Source organism: Anser anser (assembly GCF_964211835.1).
Source record: "Anser anser genome assembly, chromosome: Z".
Classification (NCBI taxonomy): Eukaryota; Metazoa; Chordata; class Aves; order Anseriformes; family Anatidae; genus Anser; species Anser anser.
In genome coordinates, this window is record NC_139723.1 from 81,372,691 (window position 1) to 81,392,999 (window position 20,309).

Here is a 20,309-nt window from a genome sequence, read left to right on the forward strand (position 1 = left end):
CTGCCATGGGCAGGGACACTTTCCAATAGACAGAGCTCAAAGCCCTATCCAACCTGTCCTTAAACACTTGCAGGAATGATGCATCCACAATTTCTCTGGGCAACCTGTTCCAGTGCCACCACTCTCACAGCAAAGAATTTATTCTGAATATCTAATCTAGATCTACCCTTTCTTAGTTTAAAGCCATTCTCCCTTGTCCTATCACTCCACTCCCCAAGAAAGAGTCTTTCCTGTAGGCCCCCTTTAGGTACTAGGAGTTTGCTATAAGTTCTCCCCGGATCCTTCTATTCTATGGGGCTGAACAACCCCAACTCCCTCACCCTGTGTTCATAGGAGAGGTGCTCCAGCCCTCTGAGCATCCTTGTTGTCCTCCTTTGGACTGTAATACTTGAATGTCATTCTTGTGCTGGGAGCCCTAGAGCTGAACACAGTGTTCCAGGTGGGGTCTCACAAGGGAAAAGCAGAAGGGGAAAATCACCTCCCTCATCCTGCTGGCCATACTTCTTTTGATGCATCCCAGGGTATGGTTTGTTTTCTGAGCTGCAAATGCACATTGCTGGCTCATGTTGAGCTCTCATCAACCAAAACCCCCAGGTCTTTGTCATCAAGGCTGCTCTCAATCCATTCTCTGCCCAGTCTGTATTTGTGCTGGTCCAGATGCAGAACCTTGCACCTGAGCTTGCTGAACTTCATGAGGTTTACACAGGCCCACATCTCAAGCCTGTCCTGGTCCCTCTAGATGGTATCCTTTCCCTTCCTCATGTCGACCGCAACATACAGCTTGGTGTCATTGGCAAAGCTGTTGAGGGTGCACTCAATCCCACTGTCCATGTCACTGACAAAGATGTTAAACAACACTGGTCCTAATACTGACCCCTGAGGACCACCACTTGTTACTGATCTCCACTTGGACATTGAGACATTGATTCTTTGAGTGTGACCATCCAGCCAACTTCTTACCCACTGAGTGGTCCATCCATCAAACCCGTGTCTCTCCAATGTAGAGACAAGGATATCATGAGGGAGAGTGTCAAATGCTTTGCACAAATCCAGGTAGATGACAACGGTTGCTTTTCCCCCATCCATCAATGCTATAACCCCATTGTAGAAAGCCACCAGATTGTCAGGTATGATCTGTCCTTAGTAAAGCCATGTTGGCTGTCACCAGTCACGTCCTTATTTTCCATGTGCCTTAGCAGAGTTTCCAGGAGGATCTGTTCCATGATCTTGCCAGGCACAGAGGTGAGATGCTTCAAACCTGGATAATTTAAACTGGCTAGTTTAATTTTTAGGCTGTTCTTTCTTGGATCTGCTTGGAAAATCCTATTAGATATATGCTGTACTAGCGTTCAGTTATTCTCTGAAGCACATGCACTTCCCATTATCTCCTCAATAATGAGGTGCAAGGTGGGAGCACAGTGAATACTAATTCTGAATAGTGGTGGGAAAAAATGGTAATTTGGTTGGCCATTTGCATCAAAACAAGTAATCCATAAGTGCTATGTGCCAATATGGCAGAAGAATCAGTATAGAACACAAAGCAGATGACTAAAGTATGTCAGATTAGTCCCTTCCCATTAGTCCCTTCCTACTATTTTTCCTGATCCACCACCATTTATATTAAGAATGCTTCTGCAGACTTCCCATCCCATTCCTGAGGCAAAGCTCTCTGTATCTTCTGGCACCTGTGTTTGAACAAAGTTTGACAGAAAGTCCTAAAACAGCGTTTTCAGAAGTCTTCAACAGCATGAAGAGCAGGTCTGAAAGCCACCCAGATGGTGAGGTATGTAGAAGGAAGATACATAACCACATACTTGAAAAATATGTATTTATTTGTTTGTTTGTTTGTTTATTTATTTATTTATTTCAGTTTTGCTACACTCCTTCTTCTCAACCTCATTCCATTCTGTTGATAGCGGAAGTTTTCCATTCCTTCCCAGCAATCATCTCTGACATGGTGGCAGTCTTGTCTGTGAGAATCTGCCTGCAAGAACCTAGGCCAGTCTCAAGGAGAAAAAATGCAGATGCAGCTCCTTTGAACAGCGAAGATCTAAAAGGCGCTTTTTTATTGTTGTTTTGCTTTGTTATATTTTAAGCAGAGACAGAGTGAAGGCCAAAATCTGTGGATAAGAAAGATTCATTTGCTGTGAAGCAGGACACATTGATCCTAAAAGGAATAACAAGTAAATAAATAAATAAATAAACATGACTCCTCTGATATTTCTTAACAGTAGGAGGGAGTCACAGCTTAAAGTTATGTGCTTGCTTTTATGACAGGGCTCTCATCATCTCTCTGTAAACTGCTGGACCAAATTCTCTGCCATGATTTCAGTGGGGTTGTGAGGAAGAAGAATTTAGCTCCCTGTTGATAGATAGCTGGCTGGGTATGTGGGAGGGGGCTGAGGGGAAGGCTGTTAATTAAATTTGAAGGCGAGATTCTGCTCTTTGCAGCTGAATTAAAAATAAAATATCAATTGAAGTTTAATTACTGTCTTTGCTTACTTGTGCATTCAAACTTGAAAGATGACTTCACACTCTGTTTTTAAGCTCCTGTGGCTCAGAGACGATTATGGAATTTGAGTGCTATGTGACACGCAGTCTTATCAAATACCCCATGCTACCACAGAGGCATTTATGCAGCTGATAAGGGAGGCAGCAAGTGAAGTCTCTGGGCCAAATTGGGAAGGATGTTACCCTGCAACATGCAAATAGGAAGGGGCTTGCTATAGGAAACCCCAGACTCCCATTGGCTTCAGTCAAGGTAATGATTACTCATTAACCAGTAGCAGTTATTCATTACTGGTTAACTGTGAGATAACTATTGTCCTGCAGTGGGAGAAAAGATTTAATTAAAGCTAAGTAAGAGAAGGAGAACCTGAAAATACTTCTGAAATAGTGCCCTTTCTCTCTGTGAAATAGGGATATCTTGTATGATGAAGACTGGGAGACTATAGACTGGATCACTGTTGTTTCTGCTAGAGCAAGCAGAGTGTACAGTTGTGTAACTATATGTTTTATATTAACATTTGCCAGTTAGTAACATCTCTGGTGGTACATCTTTCTATTCCCTCTTCTTTATCCCAAAGCACAAGTCTTCTGTTATTTTTAACATCATTATTCAGGAATTATTCTGTACAGAGTGTACCTGGAATAAAGCATTTTTTTTTTTGAAGAGTCTTAAGGAGTTTTAAACTCTCAAATAAGAAAAAACAAATAAAATAATAATAAAAAAATGCAAGCGCCAAACCCCTCCGAGTCTCTGAATCCTTTTTAAATCTTGCAAATCTTACCCTAGGGTACAGCTATGTTTAAGTAAGAGTGTCAGGGCCAGTCCCACAGACTTCTTTACTCCCCCAGATGCCTCTGGCTCTCCACTTCTTCTTTTCAGTAATTCATTGGAAGCTTAGATGGAGTTGGTGGCCTATAGCTATAGTAAATCAAACTAATTACATTTTCACTAAAATTGAAAAAGTCTTCAGTGGATTTTTTTTTCTTTCTTTCTCTCTCTCTCTTTTAAATTTAAAGTACAGATTGTTAATGTGTTTTTACTTAGCCTAAGTTATTCTTCTAACAGAAAACTAAGCAAAGAAAAGGCAGTTGTTTCTTCTTTCAAAGTCTGAATATTATTTGCAGTTCCGAATCATTAGGATCAAGGCCTTCAAAATGAGAGCTGATGTCAAGGAAGACAAGCACATGGCACTGAAAAACAGGATGCAGGTGATCTATATCCTTCATAAAGGCTGCTAGAGGCAAGACAAGTTTCACTGAGGTGTCTAAAATGACAACAGGTATTAATATTTTGCTATATAAATTGTGCCTTTGGGAACTATTCAGTTTATCCTGAAGTTCACATACATTTAGTGAGCAGAACAGCTCTCCAGCATTCAATGACTATAACAAGCTAGATTCAGCTCTGCATGGGCAGATATTTTGTACCACTCCTGATGTGATGGGTTGTTCTATCTGTGCCCAGTTGCCACTCCAGGAGATCACAACTCATGTCTACTCATGTCTTTTATCTGTGTTATAGCACTTACAGTTCAGTTGTCTGGTTCTTTGTCAAAACATGGTAGCTGGGGTGTTGCTAATACTGTCAGACACCTTCATGTAGGCAATTGAACTGAACTCATCAACAATTTCTTCACTTATGAGAAAGACAAAGAAGTATAGGAACCTACATCAGAAATATTTTAATCTGTGAGCTTAAACTCACCCCCTATCTCCAGAAAGTTTCTCTAGCTATCTTTTGGCCAACAGACAATCTGCTGAAAAACAGACACAGAATCTTATACTGCCTGGTACTTGCAGATATTTAAGACTTTGTCACTGGCTGCTTCCATAGACAACAACCTATTGTTGAGGCAGTTGGCCTTCTTCTGTTTAAGTGATCAGGGGTGCCCCTCTTTTGGGTACTTACCCTGTGTAATCAAGGATCATCTGCAGACAACATCCTTCTTGACAAACATCTAGTGTTGCACAAGAAATGGTAATAACTACTAGATGAAGGTAAAGACAAAATGTAGTTTTTCAATATTTTCATTATTCAACTGTATTGTTAAAGTAGCGAAATGCAAAGATAATTCAGGGGTAAACACACCTTTTTCAGGGCACCAAACTAAGCTTATCCAGACATTTCTGTTTTTCTATGAAATGGTTAATGTTTGAAGCAGGGAAGATAATGCAAACAAAAACTATTATGCAGAGTTAGTTTAATGATACGCAATTTAAAACTGTAGCAATTGTTTTTGGTCAGTTTCTTGCAATTTGCAAGGTAATTTTTTTCAATTTATTTGGAATTAGTCAAGTGCGCTGTTGAAAAGGCAGAGTGAATTGATGTTAAATAGTTTTTGGAAGATGTAATTGTCTGATGATTTGTAAATAGCCAAGCTTATCAAAAAAGTAATTTAAATGTTATGCTGACAATTTTGTTCAGTTTGGTGTACTCTGTAAAACTATGAATCCAATTTTTAGCCCTCATTAGCATGAGAATTTTCTTCGCTCTGCTAAATATTTCAGGTATTTTGTGTGTGTGTCCAAAGCATCTGGTGCTGATATTTTACTGATCTTTAACCAGCACAAACAGCATATAGTCAAGTTGTAATCAAAAGTGTTCCTGTTTCCCAGACACCATGAAGAGAAGACAGGGAAGGGAAGGGAAGGGAAGGGAAGGGAAGGGAAGGGAAGGGAAGGGAAGGGAAGGGAAGGGAAGGGAAGGGAGGGGAAGGGAGGGGAAGGGAAGGGGGAAGGGAAGGGGGAAGGGAAGGGGGAAGGGAAGGGAAGGGGGAAGGGAAGGGGGAAGGGAAGAGGGAAGGGAAGAGGGAAGGGAAGAGGGAAGGGAAGGGAAGGGAAGGGAGTTGCTATTCCAACATCAGGCCTGAACCTAGTCCACAATCTCTTAAGATCACACTGTCTTTCAAACTAAATACCACTACTTTAGTACAACGCTAGAAGCATGGGGCAGTTCCACTTGCTGTACTTCTCAGAACTATATTTTAATTAAAGTTGGATGAATCTTCCTTTCCTTGTATCTTTTTCTTCCATTTCTCCACTTCCCCCTCCTGATGTAGTAGAAGGGGAGCACATGAACCGCAGGTATATATATATTCTGCAGGCATCACTGCTCTGCTGTTATGTTCTACTGCATTGAAGAAAATGAATCTTTTCAAACAGGTGAATTTTCCAACAGAAATGGACCAAACAGACTCAGTTCATTGAATAGAAAATGTAATGGTGATCTAAACCTATTACCTTCAATGGAGTCTGTGACATTTTCTTCAAGAATATTGATCTGCTGGAGAGGGGGACCGAGGGAGAAAGGGAACTTTTTTTACTCACCATGTTGCGCCAGTCATTGTAATGCTAGTCACAATGTATAAAAGACTCATAGAATCAACAGGGCTAGTCTTTTTGTAGGAGCTGCAATAAATGCTTCTCTGAGGCAGAATTAAAAAGATACTTCAGAATCAACCCTAAGTATATTCTAAAACTGCTACAAATACATTGCTAAGAATAAATGGCATTTTTTCCCTGCTCTCCAGCATTATCCCTTGCACAATATCCAAGCTGATTTCAACCAAACTCACCAAGCACTTGTCCAATGGTCCATTCTTCTTTTGCAATTTGTAATACCTTTCAGGTAGTTAATCACATTTTTCCCCATGCATATCTCTTTCTACAAGGCTGCTAATAGAGACAGAACTAATTTCAAATCTTATTTAACTTAATTTGGATTGGCAACATGTTCTTTAGGAAGGAAAAAAAATAATAATAATAAAAAATCAGCCTCAGAAGATTCAGCCCTGTTAGTTGTATATTTTCTATTTTTTTTTCTTATTTTATTTTGTTGTAGCATCATGTCTCTAGAGATTAGCAGAGCAGCAGAGAATTTTGCCTCATTACAAAACTGACATTTGTGCTGTTGTAGTTAGGGTCATGTCAGTGTTTTTATTATAATGTAATTCCTCAGCTTTGCTGAATAAAAAGCCTTCTTATTTGGATTTTTTTACATCAACATAGTGAATTTATCTTTTATTCCTAGACTTCTGACAATAGATATGCCATCTTTCTATTATATAGATCTACTTTTGAATGTGTTGCAAATAATTTTGTGGTGAGAGAATATTAGTAAGAACTTCACACATAATTTGCAGACAACATTACTGGGGTAGATAGAAGACACATTAAAATTCCTTGGCAGGATCAGAGTGCTAGTAAAGTTCTTTAATATTAACATAATATTGAGTCCATTTATTTCAGCATTATCTTAATTTGATCCATTTTGCTCCTTGTCCATGGTACATATATATATATTTTTCCTTTGTGCCAGTGCATGAAACTATTGCATTTTGTTTTAATCTGAATTTTATAATCTTGCCTATTACTTAAAGGAATCTGCTGCTAAAGTTTTTCCTAGGTGTTTTTGTAAACTACTTTAACATCTGTTTGTACTATATAACTGTATCAACTTACAAATGGGCAATAGAACTTAGCATTTGTGAGAACTACCATGCAGATAGAGGGAGTTACATTAGTAGAAGTAAAAAATACTCAGTATTTCATTGTAAGCTCCTAAATAAGCTTTGTTATCAAGATTGTTTTACTTTCAGTAGGGCTTATAAATTGAAAGGCTAGGTCATTTACATGAAACTATCAGCCAACATGTTTCATTTTGAAATAAATAAAAAAATACTTTAAATCATAGTTAAATTGATTTTTAAAGTTCCAAACCATTCTTTATCCATAATGTGATTCTGGGATCTGAAGGCATATATACAGTACATGTTAGCAAGTGAACAAATTTAAAGTGGAAGTTAAAAAAAATTGCTCTGAGTCATTAGAAAGATTTAATTAAGATACAAATCCTGTAAACTTGTCTGGAAAGAACTGAAAGTAGAATTTAGACCCCAAAAATATCAGCCCAAAGCACTGAGCATAGATGTTATAAACACCTTTGTTCAAATATGTTTACTTACTTTGGCACATTTAATAGGAAATGCATTGTATAGTGCTGCTTCTTTCCATTGGGTCTGTACTTTTGCCAATGCTGCTCCTGCTACAGGTGATAAGAATGATATCATTAGCAGAGATAAGATAGGGGCTCCTAGATATCCACTAAGACTGAGGTCTTGTTTATAAATGCATTGCACATGTGAAAATAAGTCTCTGCCCCAAAGAACTGAAAGGAGATAATGATTCCTGTCTTTTTGGAGATAAGGTCTGATGCACAGAGAAAGGTGTTTTGTCAAGGGTCAACATGTCTGTAGGGCAAAATGGATCTGTAATTCCTAAATACATGTATTCTCAAACTCAAAGACTACAGAGCATGACATACAGCCTTCAGAATTCACTGGTCCAACTCAGCTGACAACATCTCAGTGATCCTACATCTTGGCTAATGAGAATTCCCAGTCTTCAGGATTTAACAGTATGGTACATCAAGGTATCAAGGTTAGATTAGATTTGAAGCCAAGATGGGGCTGTCAGCTGGATCTGCATGCAGATCTAGATCAGAAACAAACCATGTATATTCTGTTCAGTTTTGTCTCTAACAGTCAGTGTAAATAAAAAATAAAAATTAAAAAAAAAATGACAAGACTAGATATTCAATGTAAAGTGCCTAGTCTGTGGTATTTCCTGTGTTGGTACTCTTTATTATCATTCACTGGGCAGCAAAAAGAATCATTCAAGGACATTTGAAGACACAAAAATGAACAGAAAAACATCCTCTTTTGATGAATTTTGCCTTTGACTTTACACTGTTGCCTACTACCAGCAAGATAATAAAATGAATGATTTAAACAAAAGTATGGCTTAAATGTGTTTGGGATTATAACACGGGCAGGAGGAGCTGTGGAAGAAGAAAAGAAAAAAGAAAAGAAAAAAAAAGAAAAAGGAGACTCAAGGAGACTCAAGGAGACTCGAGGAGAGGAGACTCGAGGAGACTCGAGGAGACTCGAGGAGAGAAGAGAAGGGAAGGGAAGGGAAGGGAAGGAGAAGGGAAGGAGAAGGGAAGGAGAAGGGAAGGAGAAGGGAAGGAGAAGGGAAGGGAAGGGAAGGGAAGGGAAGGGAAGGGAAGGGAAGGGAAGGGAAGGGAAGGGAAGGGAAGGGAAGGGAAGGGAAGGGAAGGGAAGGGAAGGGAAGGGAAGGGAAGGGAAGGGAAGGGAAGGGAAGGGAAGGGAAGGGAAGGGAAGGGAAGGGAAGGGAAGGGAAGGGGAAGGGGAAGGGGAGGGAAGGGGAAGGGGAGGGGAAGGGGAAGGGGAGGGGAAGGGGAGGGGAAGGGGAAGGGGAGGGAAGGGAAGGGAAGGGAAGGGAAGGGAAGGGAAGGGAAGGGAAGGGAAGGGAAGGGAAGGGAAGGGAAGGGAAGGGAAGGGAAGGGAAGGGAAGGGAAGGGAAGGGAAGGGAAGGGAAGGGAAGGGAAGGGAAGGGAAGGGAAGGGAAGGGAAGGGAAGGGAAGGGAAGGGAAGGGAAGGGAAGGGAAGGGAAGGGAAGGGAAGGGAAGGGAAGGGAAGGGAAGGTCAGTGATGGGCAGGGCCGGGAAGGGCAGGGCAGGGAAGGGAAGGGCAGGGAAGGGCAGGGAAGGGCAGGGAGGGGCAGGGCAGGGCAGGGCAGGGCAGGGCAGGGCAGGGCAGGGCAAGGAAGGGAAGGGAAGGGAAGGGAAGGGAAGGGAAGGGAAGGGAAGGGAAGGGAAGGGAAGGGAAGGGAAGGGAAGGGAAGGGAAGGGAAGGGAAGGGAAGGGAAGGGAAGGGAAGGGAAGGGAAGGGAAGGGAAGGGAAGGGAAGGGAAGGGAAGGGAAGGGAAGGGAAGGGAAGGGAAGGGAAGGGAAGGGAAGGGAAGGGAAGGGAAGGGAAGGGAAGGGAAGGGAAGGGAAGGGAAGGGAAGGGAAGGGAAGGGAAGGGAAGGGAAGGGAAGGGAAGGTCCATTAAGCAATTGCCTTTAGCTTCTGTTTTTTTCCATTAGCAACAAGAACATATTCTTTCAGTGAAACACAAAAGCTGGTTGCCAAAGCTACTACTGAGTTCTGTGGCATGCCAAGACCTCATTCTCTAAGAGCAACTCAGAAAGGTGGTTAGAGACTTTTTTTTCTACTTTATTTGTCCTAATTTTTTGTTCCTGCTATTAGAGTGAATGAAACATCACAACATTGTTTATCACAGGCTTTACATTTGCTAATAATACTGTTGTTTATTACTCTGAACATGTTGTATGCATTCAGTCCTGGTTCTGTTATTCTTTCCTTCTAATCCCCACAAGCTTTAGGCCCATTTTTTCTTCTTTTAGAGAAAAATATAAAGTAAAAAAAAAAAAATCAAATAAATAAGCACACTTCTGAATGAATGAAACTTTCTCCTACAGTTTTTCATTTGAAACTTGCCTGTGGTCATTTAGATTAAGGTTTCTAGCCTTATTTCAGAGCTGTCCTTGTTTATAATCCAGCCAAATAAAAATCCTGGACTTCATCCAACCAGATATTTTGGAATTGGATGTTTATTCAATGAATCATAATTATCACTGTTTGAAAAGTTCAATATTGTTTCACTCGTGAGAACAGATCCTGTTTCTCTCTTTCATCACTTTACTCCACTGTAATTCCATCAATTTCAGGAAAATACGTCTAAAACTGACCAACAAATTGGTGCAAATTCAGCTCAATAGCCCCATGGGAGTCTAAATAGGCTTCCCTAAATTTAGATGCAGTGATAATGGAGTCAAAATTTACCAGACAGGGTCCACGCTAAATTAAGATCTAATATCTTGGATAACTGAGCATAATTCATAACAACAATGTGCAGAGTCATCTTACTGAGGTGCTATTAGATTTTCATAGATTTCACAGCATGGACATTTGAATATGACTGTTCTGCAAAATTCATTGCACATTGCATCATCCTAGTAGTGTAGGAAAAGATGCTGGCAGCTGAGGCTGTGCCACAGTGAACTCTCTTACACAGCAGATTAATCAGAATATAATGTGATAATCTATCTAGTTTTTTTTTGTATAATTTGATGAGCTGTCACTTGAGAAAATTTATGCTATATCACAGGATTTTGGGGGAACTTACTGAGATGAATTTTCTGCTAAAGTGAAAATTAGAGGGTAAAATAGGTAATGCAACCTTCTTAGAAAAAAACTTTTTATCTTTAGGTTTTGTTTTTAGCGTGGAAATATTTCATTTTCAAATAGTGAAATACTTTTGTTTTAGTTGGTTAAATAATTTTATTTCTACTTTCCAATGTTGATTATCTGCTTAAACTATCTTTACATATACACCTGTATAATAACTATATTTACACACCTACTGTTATCAAATAAATTGAGATTAGTGTTAAAGTTTTAACAGAAACAAACAAAGTTCAGCATTAGAAGTACATTTTTATTTCTCTTTATTAAAATATTTTTCTTTTATGGAAATAAAATGCATAAGTGTTATTAAAATGAAATGTAAATGTCAAAATGACTTGCTTTAATATTCTCTGGGTAAACATTTCATCAAAATTCAACACATTCCAAAGAAGAGTTTCAATATCAAAAATTGAACATTTTTAATGCACAGCTATTTCATTATAGATGTTTAAGCTTGTCACAGTTGCAGATGTGATCTGTAAGTGCACAAAATTTTGATGATGTTTTCTCTGAACATTATGCATATATCAGATTTGTAATGTTTCATTAACAATGAGAAATACTTTCTTTGTGAGACTGGATATAAAAAGCAGTTAAAAATTTCTACAGGAAACATTACTGGCCTCTAGTCCATAACTGAGAATCCTACAAACTATTGAATGAATATGAATAATAGAGAGTAAAGTTACAAATGCACCCTTTACACTCTAGAACTGTCAAGTGAGCTATCTCAGTGTGTTTTACAGTTGCATGTCAATCCATCCCTTTATAGTAAAAGATCATACCACATGTTTCTCTGAGAAGTAGCTTAGTTTGCTAGACCAGTTGTCAGTTATCACCATTAGTCCTGGAAATGAAAGAAGTCTAGTGAGCAAAAGACTAGGTATATGTCTACATTAAAATAAGATGTCGATCATACATGCTGCCTTTTTTTCTAATTATTAGCTTTGTTAGCAGCACGGACTTCAGACAAGGCTATACACACCAATCTAGTCTCATTGGCCTTGATATCAGTATTAAGATTGATAGTTCTTGTTAAAGTCTGTCATAACATCTTCACTGACATTACTACACATCCTAGAGACATTAATGGTATCAGGTATTTCTAGTCTTACAGAACTATTTGGTTTGGAATAAACCTCAGGAGATCATATAACCCCCAACAATAGAGAAGATAATTCTGGTGTTAAATCAGGTTACACAGGACTTAGACTTCACAGTGAATGCACTTCCAGATCTGCACTTCCAGATGCAGAAACAAAGCAGAATAATGATGCATTGAAACCAACAGAGTCCCTAACAATTACTTTCCTTGTTCTTTCTAATCCTGCATTTGCCTGAAAATCTTTGCACATGTGCTTCTCATATTCTAACAATACACTCATCTCAGAGTCTGACAAGTTGCCTGGGCAAAGAGGAGAAAAGTAAGTTACCGCTACATGAAATAGTTGGATATCTCTTCCAATTTTTGGCTATTCATCTTATATTTCCCACTTCCTGGAATATCATTGCTTGTCACACTTTCTAAAGTGGTGCTGGTGGCCCTCTATGTGATGTTAAATTCTCTGAAGGGAAATTCTATCTCCTCGGAGATATTCAGCACATTTTATACCCTTTTAAAGCATTTAATTTACTATTTATATAGGAAAATTTTAAAGATTATAGCATAACAATGAGCAATGGCATTAGAAATGTTTCCCATTCTATCACAGCCATCTTCTCTTCTCTCTTCTCTTCTCTTCTCTTCTCTTCTCTTCTCTTCTCTTCTCTTCTCTTCTCTTCTCTTCTCTTCTCTTCTCTTCTCTTCTCTTCTCTTCTCTTCTCTTCCCTTCCCTTCCCCTTCCTTCCCTTCCCTTCCCTTCCTTCCCTTCCCTTCCCTTCCCTTCCCTTCCCTTCCCTTCCCTTCCCTTCCCTTCCCTTCCCTTCCCTTCCTTCCCTTCCCTTCCCTTCCCTTCCCTTCCCTTCCCTTCCCTTCCCTTCCCTTCCCTTCCCTTCCCTTCCCTTCCCTTCCCTTCCCTTCCCTTCCTTCCCTTCCCTTCCCTTCCCTTCCCTTCCCTTCCTTCCCTTCCCTTCCCTTCCCTTCCCTTCCCTTCCCTTCCCTTCCTTCCCTTCCCTTCCCTTCCCTTCCTTCCCTTCCCTTCCCTTCCCTTCCCTTCCCTTCCCTTCCCTTCCCTTCCCTTCCCTTCCCTTCCCTTCCCTTCCTTCCTTCCCTTCCTTCCCTTCCCTTCCCTTCCCTTCCCTTCCTTCCCTTCCCTTCCCTTCCCTTCCCTTCCCTTCCCTTCCCTTCCCTTCCTTCCCTTCCTTCCCTTCCCTTCCCTTCCCTTCCCTTCCTTCCCTTCCCTTCCCTTCCCTTCCCTTCCCTTCCCTTCCCTTCCCTTCCTTCCTTCCCTTCCCTTCCCTTCCCTTCCTTCCTTCCCTTCCCTTCCCTTCCCTTCCCTTCCCTTCCCTTCCCTTCCTTCCCTTCCCTTCCCTTCCCTTCCCTTCCCTTCCCTTCCCTTCCCTTCCCTTCCCTTCCCTTCCCTTCCCTTCCCTTCCCTTCCCTTCCCTTCCCTTCCCTTCCCTTCCCTTCCCTTCCCTTCCCTTCCTCCCCTCCCCTTCCCTCCCCTTCCCTCCCCTCCCCTCCCTCCCCTCCCTCCCCTCCCCTCCCCTCCCCTCCCCTCCCCTCCCCTCCCCTCCCCTCCCCTCCCCTCCCCTCCCTCCCCTCCCCTCCCCTCCCCTCCCCTCCTCTCCCCCTCCCCCTCCCCCTCCCCCTTTCACCCCCCTTTCCCCTCCCCCTTCCCTCTCCCCCTCCCAGTTTTGTACTTTAATTTCTCATAAGACTAGATATGACTGAAAAGTCATGTGTAACTGACCCAATCACAAATCTAATTGCTCCATTTGCCCCTTATTTTTATTATTAGTAGTAGTAGTCATAATCTGTGTAATATTTCAATTAAAATATCCCCTCAGACTGCTCCTGTCTAAATGATCTCAGGCTCCTCTGCCTTCTGTAGCCTTAATGACTTGAAAAATAACAAACAAGTGTAAATGACATTTACAGCTCTTAATTGGTGTCATTAGCAGTTCTTATTATTCAGCAGGACAAGCAGTGGCCTTTTATTGAGAATTCCATGATGCACATCTGCTTTGAACTCATCAGACTTAAAGACAAGTAATAAAACAGCTGAGTGAATGACTTAAGGCCATATCTATCATTAAAGGGTGCTTGAAGATTATTTGTATTTTGCTTATAAAAGATGACTTTTGGGACCAAGATCATAGAAGAGTTAATGCTTCTGTAATAGAAGTAGATCTAGAAATAATGTTAATGCATTGAATCATTAATAGCAATCTAACTTTTTTATTGTTTATATTGTTGCCAGCATTAATTACTGTAAGCCAGACCTTGAGGCAAATCAGGAAGGATTAGGTTCATAGTAACACGCAAGTGCAAAAAAGCTGTTGATACTAGGAATATATAAGACCTCACAGTTTGATCCTTTGAGTTTAGTACTACTGAGCATTAAAACTGATATTTTAGGTATTGAAGACCAAAGCTCCAGTCTTAAAACCTCTTTATTATATATTCATTCAGTGAATGAAAAAAAATTTCTTAGGCACCTCAGTTTCTAGCATAAGTATCTGCATTACTTCTATGGTACATGCATATAGCATCTCAATCTTTCAGTGACATGGTTTGTGAATTCCACTTAAACTACAACAGAATTCACAAAGTGCAGAAACGTTAATGAGATTTTTCTCTAGAATTATTTATTGGGTGTGGTGGTTTTACCTTGCTAGGTAGCTGAACTCCACCACAACTGCAATTTAATCCTCAGAAGAAGAGGGAGAGAAGAAATTATGTTTGAAAGGAAACATAAAAAGGCTCACAAGTTGAGATAAGGATTATTTAATTAAAGGGAAAAGGAAGAGGGGAAAAAAAAAAAGCCACATGGAAGCACAGAGAGAGAAGAAAATTTATTCTCTATTTCCCATCAATGATCAACGTTCAACCACATTCTGGGAAGTAGGGCCTCAACACATGTAGCAGTTTTTTGTGAGGACAGATGTCTTCATAATGAACCCCCACCCCCCACCCCCCCCTCCTCCCCTCCTCCCTTCCCTTTTCCCACCTTTTATTACTGTGTATGACATCATATGGTATGGAATATCTCGTTGGTTGGTTTAGGTCAGCTGCCCTGATGATGTCCCCTCTTCTTGCCCACCCCTAGCCTACTGGCTCTTTCGGGATTTGGAGGGAGTCTTGATGCTGTGCCAGCATTGCTCAGCAAAAGACAAAACACTGGTGTGATACCAATGTTGTTCTAGCTGCAAGTGCAGAGCACAGCACTGTATGGGCAGCTGCAGGGAAATTTAACTCCACCCCAGACAGACCAAGTACAACTGAAGGAGTCTTGTAGGCTCTTTACAGTCTGTTGCAGATATTGCTAGAGGGCCAATAACTCTACCTTCAAAAGCATTCTTCAGGGTTCTCCAAATGCTTGAGGTACTGTGGACAGATTTTGGGAAATAATTTACACTTGATCAACTAACGTGACATTCATCTACCTAAATTTATTAATTTAAAAATCAAATGCAAGTTTAGTCATCCTGTAAAGTCAATGGAAAGAGATTCAAGAGACTTATTCATCTAACCCTAATATGGACCAATGTATAATGTCCTGCTAATTTGCCTTTTGACTCTAAAAAGATGAGTTTCCTTCTTAGATTTCTACCTACCTTAACTGTTTACCATAAGATGTTTATTTTTATTTTGTTTGTTTGTTTAATTACAAGCTCAAGAATGATCTGCAGCTCTAACAGACTGTTCTAGCAAATATATATTTACCACGGCATTGAAATCGGTGTCTCATTTCACCCTGTGTATTTTCTACTTTAGCTTCTTAGCTTTATGGACTGCTTTGCTGGTGTCTGATTCTTCTCATTCATTACCTAAATACATCACTCTGTATTTTAATAAGTGACAACACCTAAAACTTTTTTGGAGCTAGTCAATACTGGATAATCTTATAGTGGAATCCACATGAGTAAAATCTGTTGAAAAATCTCCTAATAGATGCATTCCTTTAAAAACAAGCTAATTTGGTGTAATTTTGTTCATTCTACATAATAAGTCAGTTCAAAGTAGCTACAGCAGGTGTGAATAAAAAGTAACTGACAAAGACTCCAAAAACCCTGCCAGAAATCTTAAGAAAATTTGCTGCATTTCACTGCATCTGTGCTCTGTAGCAGGTAAATTACTGCTTAATCGTTCATTACTGTGTTAACTGACAGACTGCTAACTATTGTTCCATATGAAAAATCCATGTTGGGGATCAAGCTCAAAAAAAGTCTGGGAATTCTATAACGAAAAAAGAAACATTTGTTAAGCAGAAGTGCTTTGTGACTCTCATATTACTTAGGAAGAAAAACCCTGCTCTGGTTCAGTTAATTTGTAGCGATGTCAGGCTGGGATTTTCAAAGGTGCCTGAAGAAGTTAAATGACTGGCTTCTATTGACTTTCTTTGCAACTACCATCCTTACCAGAGCTTTTTTTTTTTTTTTTTCCTACTGCTTTCATTTTAATGAAGGAAAGAAGTGAGCAAAAGGATCAGCTAATAAAAGTGAGTAGGAAATTTACTTTTCTTGGAACCTCACACTTCTCCAAAGATTTTGCTCAATACATTAGTAAATGTATTATTGTTATTAATGCCAGTAATAATAATAACTAGTTATTTTATACTCTATATGAGTACACTCAAAACACCTCATAAAAGGTCATTGTCATCTCTGTTTTGTAGATGGAAAACCACGATACAGTTAACAAAATGCCATGACTACTCTGTAGGTACCCACTTGTGCATATCCCATTTGGAAGAAGGAGTAACTACAGACACTGACTGTGCAGGAAAAGATACGATGTAAAATAACAGAACCAAAATTTAGCTATTGGTAACTTCTTCAGGCATCCATACCCTTGGTCAAGGTTACTCTAAGATGTACGACACATTTGTAATGAAATGATGGATTTGCCTGGGTTCCAAACCAAAATCCAACTAGCTCGTAGATTTGGGGAGCTTGATGATAAAACAAGATCATCCTCGAACATGGCATCAGGCTACCACATGGTTTATACTCCAGTTAAGCACCATATTGATCTAATTTTAACCTCATATATAAGAAGTGTTAGAATTCATAGTTATTCTTTGAAAGATGATGAATTTCATACAAAAATATATGAAGAAAAAAAAGTTAACATTTTATATTGTTTCAAACTTTAAGCCATTAGAAAATTAAATGCTGTTATTCTGATCAATTTTTGAGAAAATATAATTATTTTCATTTCTGAGCTAGCATGAACTACTTTTTGAGAGAAAATCAGAGACTCTAAGTTATGTTAAGAAAATAACCTGTCCTGAAGTCAATGTTTTAAGACTGAAAAAACCAACATCTTTAGATCCTTTTGAGGCCAAAATATATTTCTTCGGGGACTTGAAACAGTGCAAATTTGCCCTGGAGTCTGTAATTTAAAAGTATTATTATTGTTCATTTTCTGCAGGCCCACTTTTGTAATTTGGCTTTTATTCATTGCATCTTGGCATTAGGCCTGTAAGAAATATGCTGAAGTTAAAGTCTTCTTGTCCTCAGAACATAGTCAGTGGAAAAGAATAGGTACATCTAGAAAGCAATTTAATTTTAGTCTGGGCTACTCTACTACCTTTAAGAAGTAGTGTGTTTTGTTTTGTTTTGTTTTGTTTTGTTTTGTTTTGTTTTGTTTTGTTTGTGTTCCTTCTCTTTAGTGGCTATATAGATGGAACCCAAAGCATCCTGATAAAATACAGAATGTTTCTATGTCTTAATAATCTGGACAGAGAAATGATTTATTTAGCAATTTACATACATTCTTATTTAAATACATTTTATTATGATACAGAACGTTGTCTGTCATTGTTTTAACAAAAAGGTGACATTCACCAAATGAGTCTATTTATTTATTTATTTAAACACAAAGAGGTTTTCTCTCATTCTTTCCATTCATTCATCATTAACACCTTTTAACACTTCCCATCAGACTTTGAAACTTCCTTAGACAGTTCATAAAGTTATTTCAGGCAGTGATTTCTCTTTGGTTATCAGCTCCCTTCTACTTTCCTTCTAGTCATTAGCAAAATAACTTGAACTTCAAATTACAGTCATCTGTTCACATTACACTAATCTCTTGCTTTTCACATTCATCACAAGATCTGTTCTCTCTGTTCCATTGTAGACCACCCTTACTGTCCCCATCAGATATTGCTGCATTCTCGTACTGCAAAAAGAGTAAAGCTTATCCTAAGATTGATTTCCTCCATTGTAGAATCACTCAGGGTAGTATTACCACTACCAGTATACTTCTCCTGATACTCTTTGCATGTACTCTAACCTCCTTAATTCCTTTCCTTCACTTTTCACTTTTTCTTCCTTTTTTGTTCACTGTCAGTAATAAACAGTTTTCTCCATCTGAAAACCACACACTTGTTTTTCCATGTTTTTTCAGCTATTCTCCCTCTTCTTTTTGTAAATTTTGTAAATTGTGTTGCCTACTCATGACCCCTGTCTGGAGTTCTCCTCTGTGAATATATCAACACTCAAAGCATCAGTATCAGCCTTTATGCAAAAAATAGTTATACAGAAATAGTCTCTGAATATATATGTTTTCCTTCCTGATCTTCCACAATGTCTTCTTCTGTCTGTGTGCTATTTTTCTGTTCGTATTTATTTATTTATTTATTTATTTATTTATTTATTTATTTATACTTTTCATTGGAGTTCTTCAGAATCTGTGATTGCTGTTCTTTTCTTTCTTTACATTTTCTATTTATGTAGAAACACACATCCGTAAACATAAAATTCAGTTAAGTAACCCCGATGCCTTTACACATATGTAAACTATTCAAAATTATATTTCTTCTAATTATTGATTTCCCTTGCTGTATCATGCTTAGCCTGTCTCAATCAAGGTATTTCAACAAAATTCTTCCTTTCTCAACCACTGTGCAAAAACACAATGCTGCTTATCATAACATAGTCACCACAGAATCATAGAAAGACTTGAATGAAGGGACCCCAACAGAATATGTAGAAAAATCCTTGTCCCAAGGTAAGATCAACAAAACCCACATAATCCAAGAAAGGATGATTAAATTTCATTTCCTTCTTGTGGCAGTCCTATTAGTATATCCCCACATAGATTTATTGGTGTATAAATAAGGATGAAATACCTGCTACTATTTCCCTAATATCCACCAGTAGGATATGAATAGACTTTCTTTCCTCAACCTGTCTGTTTTTTGTTCGTTTATATATATATATACATATATTTATTTATTTATTTATTTATTGTATGAGACTTATATGAAGTATCTGCTGCCTCACTATTAGCTTAAATTAAACCTGGTCTATTGGTTCATATGTACTTAGAATTACTAAAGATAGACCTCTGTGTTGGTTTTACTCAGCTGCGCAACTGAACTCCAGGACTACTTCTCTCCCTCCTCAAAGGAAAAAGGGGGGGGGGGGGGGGAGGGGGGGGGGAAAGGGAGAGATTATGATGGGGCCAGCCCTCGTGTCTACTACAAATCATCCAGGCTGTGGTGGATTTATCGTGCTAGGCAGCTGAACACCACAACCGCTCTCTCACTCCCCCTCCTTAGATGAGGAGGGGAAGAAGTAAAGGAAAGAACAACTCACGGGTTGAGATAAGGATGATTTAATTAAAGGAAAAAAGAAATAATTATTAAGGAAAGATTACTATTAATTAAACATTTTAACTAAACAATTTAACTAAACAACAATTTAACTAAAGGGGAAAAAAAAGGGAAAGGGGAAAAGGGAGGGGGAAAGGGAAAACTAAACAAAATAAGTAAAGGCTATGTGGAAGTGCAGAGGAAAGAAATTACTCCCTACTTCCCACAAGTGAGCGATGCTTGACCACGTCCTTGAAGCAGGGCCTCAACACACGTAGCCGTTGTTCAGGAGGAGGACAGACATTTTCACAACAAGAGCCCACCCCTCCCCTCTTCCTCCTTTTTCCACCTTTTATTGCTGAGTGTGACATCATATGGTACGGAAAATTCCTTTGGTTGGTTTAGTTCAGCTGCCCTGGTGATGTTTCTTTTCTCACATCTTTGCCCAGCCTTATGGGGTTAGAGAGAGTCCTGATGCTGTGCCAGCACTGCTCAGCAGCAGACAAAACACTAGTGTGATACCATTGCTGTTTTAGCTACGAGTGCAGAGCACAGCACTGTATGGGCTGCTGCAGGGAAAGTTAACATCCCAGCCCGACCCAGTACACAGGCAGGATGATGACACTGATTAATTATTCTTTAAGGTACTGAGGGATATCTCTATATCCTTTGTCCTTATGGGTGACTTCAACTTGACAGACATGAACTGGGAATATCATATATCTGATACAAATATGTCCAGGAGATTCCTAAAACATCTTGATTGGTACAGACATTAAAGGAGCCAACTAAGAAAGATGTCCCCCTAGATCTGTTGCTTCTGAATAGAGAAGGTCTCGTGGGTGAAGTGGCGATTGGTGGCTGTCTTGGCCATAGTGAACATGAAGTAGTCCAGTTTAAAATATTTGGCGATAGCAGGAAAACTGCCACCAAAACTTCAGCCCTGGCTATAAGGAAAGCAGACTTCAGGCTGCTCAGGGAAC

General features: G+C 39.3%; 1 long non-coding RNA gene across 1 annotated transcript; it reads right to left on the minus strand.

The window, feature by feature from the left end:
- Positions 1-1,418: 1,418 nt before the first annotated feature.
- Positions 1,419-7,556, minus strand: LOC310890262. Its single transcript, XR_014577141.1, has 4 exons — positions 7,473-7,556; positions 6,084-6,183; positions 4,418-4,496; positions 1,419-2,120 (listed from the first exon to the last, which is right to left on the minus strand). It is a non-coding gene; the product is annotated as an uncharacterized lncRNA (long non-coding RNA).
- Positions 7,557-20,309: the final 12,753 nt, after the last annotated feature.